The 7,345-nt window shown below is 41.5% G+C and overlaps 1 protein-coding gene across 4 annotated transcripts in view; it reads left to right on the top strand.

Moving 5' to 3' along the window:
- LOC130297721 (urotensin-2 receptor-like) overlaps nt 1-7,345 on the top strand; it is a 645,128-nt gene that overhangs the window by 34,310 nt on the left and 603,473 nt on the right. The window lies entirely within an intron of this gene.

Here is a 7,345-nt window from a genome sequence, read left to right as displayed (position 1 = left end):
TTACCCTTCCTCCGGCTATACCCAGCGCACAGAAGTGCCTCAGCTATAGCTGCCTCTATAGGTACCCTGTGCATAGGTGCGCTATGTGTCCACTACGAGGGCTTCCATAAGTGCCTTTGCCATGGATGCCCCCAGAAGAACCAACAAAAATACACTAAATGCACTAATTCCAAGAATGGAGGACTACTCTGATTTGCCTCAAAACTCCTCAAACAACAAATGTACCATGAATTGTCCTTCTTACCCTCATCCAACCCACTGCTTGACCAATTAAGGCAGTCGTCCATCCTCACCACTTAACTAAAACTGCCCAATGATCTGCTAAAGCCTCATAATAATGCTCTGCACGCCTCCTACTAAACCTGTCCTCTACATTCTCCAATACTCTGTGCTCCTTCTTCTAGACCTGTCCTCTACATTCTCCATTACTATGTGCTCCTCCTTCTAGACCTGTTCTCCACCTTCTCCGTTACTCTGTGCTTCTTCTTCTAGACCTGTCCTCTGCCTTCTCCATTACTCTGTGCTCCTCCTTCTACACGTGTTCTCCACCTTCTCCATTACTATGTGCTCATCCTTCTAGACCTGTCCTCTGCCTTCTCCATTACTCTGTGCTCCTCCTACTAGACCGCTCCTCTGCCTTCTCCATTACTCTGTGCTCCTCCTACTAGACCGGTCCTCTGCCTTCTCCATTACTCTGTGGTCCTCCACCTTCTCCATTACTATGTGCTCCTCCTTCTAGACCTGTCCTCTGCCTTCTCCATTACTCTGTGCTCCTCCTACTAGACCGGTCCTCTGCCTTCTCCATTACTCTGTGCTCCTCCTACTACACCTGTCCTCTGCCTTCTCCATTACTCTGTGCTCCTCCTACTACACCTGTCCTCTTCCTTCTCCATTACTCTGTGCTCCTCCTTTTATACCTGTCCTCTATCTTCTCCATTACTCTGTGTTTCCTTTTGTAGACCTTTTCTCCACCCTCTACAATATTTTATACTCCCCTTTCTAGACATGTCCTCTGCCTTCTGCAATACTCTGTACTCCTCCTTCTAGACATTACTCTGTCTGTGCTCCTTTTACTAGACCTGTCCTTTGCCTTCTCTATTACTCTGTGCTCCTTCTACTAGACCTGACCTCTGGCTTGTACATTACTCTGTGCTGCTTCTTCTAGGCCTGTCCACAGCCATCACCACAGTAAACTACTCTCCCTCTCTCATCCCTTAACATGAATGACTTGGTGTTTAATGGATCTGCTCATACCTCATCAACCAAACGCCTAGTGTCTCCCACAACCACTATCTGTGTCCTTTAAGGTTCAGTCCTGTGACCCCTTCTCTACTTTTATACTTTTTAGTCTAGAAAAACTCATATTATTCCATAGATTTTTTTTTTTACCACTTTTATGCCAGTGACACTCAGATCTACCTTTCAAATCTATATGTCACCTCTCTTTTATCCAAGATCGGCTATATACTCCTTCTTCTTCTCCCACTTCATAAAATTTTACATGGGGATAACTGAATACCTTATTTCTCCCCATCTCACTTTACCCCCACCACCCAATCTATCAATTACAGCGAATGGTTCCACTCTCTTCCCAGTCCCAAAGGTCAAGTAAACAAGTGCGGTGTTGGCCAGAAACACCCCATCATTTAGATCACTCCAGTTGTGTGTTATTTGTTAGTGAGCTTGAGGTGTGGGCCCTTAGACCGTCTAGTATCTTCTAGTGCAGAAACCTGTTGGAAGGCAGGTCATGTGACCCAAATCTTTACATTTTCCACCAGTGGGGTCAAAACAGAAAATGTAATCCTTGCACAAGTTAAAAACTCTGTGTACCTGCATGTGAAGCAGTGTAAAAGTAATGTAATACTGTACATTAGACAAGTGTAACTCACTATACTTAAACAGGACTTTATTGTCAGAATACGTTCTACCATGGCACCACAGCAGCTTGTTGATGGGCACCGGGACACTGCTTGTTTCTTTTCACAGGTTATGTATGTAAACCCGCTTTCTCATATGTATGGTAAATACCCTGAAACTAAGCCCGACTGCTATATAATGTCATAGTGACCCGGCCATCCAGAGCATTATAGAGCACCTGCCCTCTACTACTAAGAGGAGAAGATCTTTAGCCAGTATAAGACCCCAATAAGTGAGCATCCCCCCTAGTGCGATGCAACACAGAATCTTTACAAGAAATATGGTGCAGTTCTGGATCAGCCATTACCTAGTATAGAGGAGAAATCTGTCTGTGCTTTCTCCCTCTTGCTTCTTTTGTACCAGTGTGTCTGCATGTCAAGTGTTGCACGTGGCTCAGTGCCGACAGCTCAGCCGGCTCTGCGGAATTCTCTTCCAGGGTCCTAACTCCCACCAGTGAAGTAAAGAAGAGTTGAGGCTTCTCCTGTGAACTTGTACACACATATCTTTATATATAAAACTTAATGGCCCAGATCTATCAAACTGTGGAGAGATTTTCCCGCAGCAACCAATTACAGATCAGCTAATGAGCTCTGGTAAAATGAAAGATGAGCTGTGATTGGTTGCTTGCTGTAGAAAAATCTCTCCACTTTTTCTCTCACACAGTTTGATAAATCTGGGCGTATGTATGTATGTGTATGTTTGTTCCAGCATCACTTCCAAACAGCTGGAGATAAACAGAAAACACTATTTAAGCCCGATACACCCACATCACAGGTCCTTCGACCACAATCTCTTCATCACAGCTCAGCCCCACCTTACTTCATAAGTTCCGCATCTCCGGGTGAATGTGTCAGTCCATCTTGCAAGCCACGCCCCTTCTATTTTCCTACTACAATCTCTTTATCATGGCTCAGCCCCCACCTGAGGAAGGGATATGAGGTCAGGATATAAGGACGAGAAATGATTCAGGGTTATGAGGACGAGATATGAGGATGAGATATGAGGTCAGGATATCAGGACCAGACCATTATTGTTGCTTTTCCTCTCCCACAAGCTTTAGGTAGGAAGACTGGGCAATGCCGGGTACTCAGCGAGTATGTTCTAAAAATGACTGAGAAATATTATTGGCAAAATCTATTAAATTAAAATTTAAATGTAATACTGGAAGGTCGGAACCGTAAATAACTGTCCCAGCCAGGAAAAACTACATTTGCTGATTAGAAGACCCTTACATCATGATGCCACTGTAAGTAAAGGAGAAGAAATTCCTGTTTTAACTTGAGAATCGGCACCTGTATGTGGGTAGCATACAGAAGCAGGGACACTTGTCAAAGACAGGAGTCCCTTCTCCTGTACTCTGAGGCTATGTGCACACGTCAGAATTTCCTCATAAAGATGCAGAATTCTGGTCAAATGATGCGGATGCGTAATTCCGAATTTTTCTGCATATATGAGGATTTCATGAGGCAATTCCACATGAAATCTCTGTGTATGGAAAATAGGGATTTTCTTTCATTGCTTTGGTTAAATTTCATGTGGATTCCGCATGAATGCCACATGAATTCTGCATTTGGGCGGAGAAAGAAAAGCCCCATTGACGTCAATGGGATTCTGCATCTGAATGCAGCAAAAATTTAGGACAGGACCTTTTTGCGGAATGCAGAATTTCCGCACAGGAAAGACTGATGTGGAAACTCTGCTGTGTGAATAGGACTGTGGAATCCTACTGAACACAATACGCTTCAAACACATGCAGAATTTTCATGCGGAAATCGTGTGGAATTTCTGACGTGTGAACATAGCCTGAGAAGCAAGGCATACACTACATGCTTTGCTGCTCAGTTAACATTTTCTTGGTTGGGAGCAGAGCAGCTTCCCCAGAGAAAATGTTAGGTTTTGTATACACTGAAGTTGTTATAAGGAGGTTCTTTACTTATTGAACAGTTCATTCACTTTAATGTACTGGTGGTTATAAGTCATTATGTGCGCAGATCACGTTTTACTTTGTATGTAATATGAGTTTGTAATATAGGTTTGGCCTCTGCTAAGCCAGTAAGTTAATAATAGGTTAAAAAGTTTTTCCAGTCATCTGAATGGCCTCTTCAGAAATGTGGCAGGGGCTATATTCCTTTAAGTAACTCTGTCGTGAAAGGAGAAAAGTGTGATCTGCATTTGTGGGTGGCAAATAGTAAGGTATTTGAGCTCCCCCTCCTTTCTTAACACAAAGAACAGGGTAAAGTGTGGGAGAATTAAGCATGATCTGTCATTAGTTTTTTTGTATTACTTACAATAGTTGTTATGTGCTGTGTTAGCAGCACCACCTTGGCTTGACGATAAACACATTTTTTAAAATTAGAAACGCGTAGATTTAAAAAAAAATATCTTTACCCCCTCTCTTATAGAGACTGTCACTTATGGCCCCCTCTCTTTTAGAGACTGTCACTTAAGGCCCCCCTCTCATATAGAGACTGTCACTCATGGCCTCCTCTTTCATAGAGAATGTCACTTTTGGCCCCTTCTAATATAGAGACTGCCACTCTTTCATAAATTGCTGTTAATGGCCTTTTTCGGAAAGACTGTCAGTTATGGCCCCCTCTCTTATAGAGACTGTCACTGATGGGCCCCCTCTCATATAGAGATTGTCACTCATGGCCCCCTCTTTTATAGAGAGTGTTACTCATTGCCCCATCTCTCACATAAACTGCTGCTAATAGCCTTCTTCCAAAAGACTGTCAATTATGGCCCCCCCTGTCACAGAGACTGCAACTTAGGGCCCCCTACTATTTAAATAGACAGCTGCCCAGGGCCCCCTCCTATATAGACTACTACTTTTGGGACCCCTCCTACCTAGATAGACTGCTGCTCATGGGGTTTTCTCCCCCTTTTATATAGATAGACTGCTGCTCAGAAGCCCCTTCCTATATAGGCTGCAGGCCAGGGACCCTCCCTTACACAGTCTAGCCCCTCCTCTTCCTCACAGATACCCTAAGGCTAGATTCACACTGCGGCATCTCCAGGCGGAAAATCTCTGCCCGGAGATTCTGAGTGCAAACACGCGGACACTGCAGTTCCAATAGACTGCAATGTGTTCCGCGAGTATTTCCGCCTGAAGAATGAGCAACGCCATTCTTCAGATGAAAATTTTTAAGCGGATTTTCCATTCACAAATTCCGCTTCAAAAATTCTGAAGTGTGAATTTGTGAACGGAAAACCCATTCACTACCCTATACATTTTATTAAGCAGAATTACTGCCTTCTATTTCAAAGCGGAATTGCAGGCGGAAATTCCGTAGTCTGAACCTAACCTTATTCTTTCCTCTATTACTTCCTTCTCAGTGGGACAATAACTAGAGCTGCCTGTAGGACGTTTGACATCTCCAGGAAGGTCCTGCAGGCAGCTCTAGCAGTATGGATTCTGGGTAGGTCCAGTGCTACAGTTTTACCATATTATGCCCCAAATTGTGTAAAATTACTGCATTTTTACTGTGATTTGGGCAAATCACTGTGGGCAAAACACCAAAGTGTGCTTGTGGCTTTAAAACTGCTTGGGGCCCACCAAGGGGTACAATGGCTCCCCAGTTGGCCAATCAGAGCCCAGAAGGGGATGTTTGGAGCTAAAAACAAATAATTTTTTCACAATTTATGTTTACAGATTATTTATTTTAGAATATTTTTATGCTTCTTCCTGTTGGGAGGGGAAAAAAAACTAGATATGTGTGAAATATTTTATTTAATTCACATTTGATATAGTGCAAAAATAAGTGCACACATTTTGAGTGTACAAATGCAAACATAGGTGTGTATGATTATACGTATGTATATAATGTGAGTCTAAATAAATACATATATATAATTTTTTTTTTCCAATAACAATTTTATTATTTCCTTAAAAGAAAAGTAAAAACATGTATACATATCATCACACAGGTACATGTTCGTTACAATATCGCTTAGAAGTATACACGAGTCATCATTACAGTATTACTCAATCGAACATCTATAAATGGACAGAAGAAATGCACAAGATACCTCATTCACTCAAATGAGAAGAAAAACAGTATACATGTAGTAATTTCCCGAGGCCCACTGCGAGAACTTAGTAATTCTGCACAACCAAACCATAAATAACCTCAAACATATTCCATGTGAGTACAACTGGCCACAATAATCTCCGGATAGTCTCCAGCAGAACAAGAAGATCACATGTGGACACCCCACAGCTCTGGCACAGTCCTCCCCCTCATTCCACCGCCAAGTTGCCTAGAGTCCCCTTAAGCGATTCCAGTACATACCACTCAGTTGACCTAAATTTGAGCATTAGGCGTCGCCTGTCTCCATCTGGCATCAGTTTCATAATGGCCACTTTCCATTTTTTAAAGAAAGATTTGGCATACCTGGGTCATTAATATATATAATTTTTTATTTATTTAGTAATTTAACATTTTAATATTTTTGTTGATTCTGCCTTTTTTGTTTTATTCTTCTTCTTTATATTAATATTCACATATAGAATTCCTGTGTCTACTCTCATGTCTATGTACAAACTTTAACAATCAGTTGCACTGGAACAATTATATTTTATTAAGTGATTTTTGTCCAAGGATGGGACCCTCAGCAATAATACAATATATTCATATGCTTTATAGTGAGAAGCTTAGACATCCAAAATTCACATTACAATTAATGATATATTACAGGTTGTTTTACTTTTAGAAAACCATTTCATGACATACAGATACTGTATAGAATACAAAGTTGAGACCTAAAAAGATTCTCAATTTTTGTGGGAGAGCTTATATGTTGTGACTTATGATACTTATATGTTGTGACTTCTCTTACGAGCTGACAGCAGATGTATTGTCAGAATATGGAAACTACAGTGGTTTAGGATGAGGCATCATAATACTTTTAACTTATTGCAGTGGCAATTGTGCAGGTGGTGTGTGCTGCATTTATTACTTTAAATCTGAAGATAATGCTAGGTGGAATTAGAGGGGTTGTCCAGAAAAAGCTTCACCTTTGTGTATAGACCATGTCTGGTCTTGAATGTGTTTGAGTGGCAATACCAGACTTAGCCCATGAACAGACGTGACATTCCTTTTGGTAAAAAAAGATGAAGCATTTTTCTTATCCCGGAAGATGCCCCAATAGGCAGGGGGAGGAGTCTGGAACATGTCTTCCATTTGATATTTTGGTATGTTGGTAGATACAGTGCAGACATCTTTAAACATGGAGACACTTAAAAAGACAGAGGATGGTGATGCATTTAGAGAACAATTAGAAGAGATGCCTTAAAGAGTAGAGATTTATCATCCTTATTAAGATAAGTTCAACTATTTAAGGTCAACAGTGCTATATCTAAAGGCCAGTGTGAACAGGCTTTAAAAGCTAACCTAGCATGGGTCTCACAAACTTTTTCTGTATAGTA

Source organism: Hyla sarda, chromosome 13, assembly GCF_029499605.1.
Source record: "Hyla sarda isolate aHylSar1 chromosome 13, aHylSar1.hap1, whole genome shotgun sequence".
NCBI lineage: Eukaryota > Metazoa > Chordata > Amphibia > Anura > Hylidae > Hyla > Hyla sarda.
This window is presented reverse-complemented; position numbering and strand designations above follow the sequence as displayed.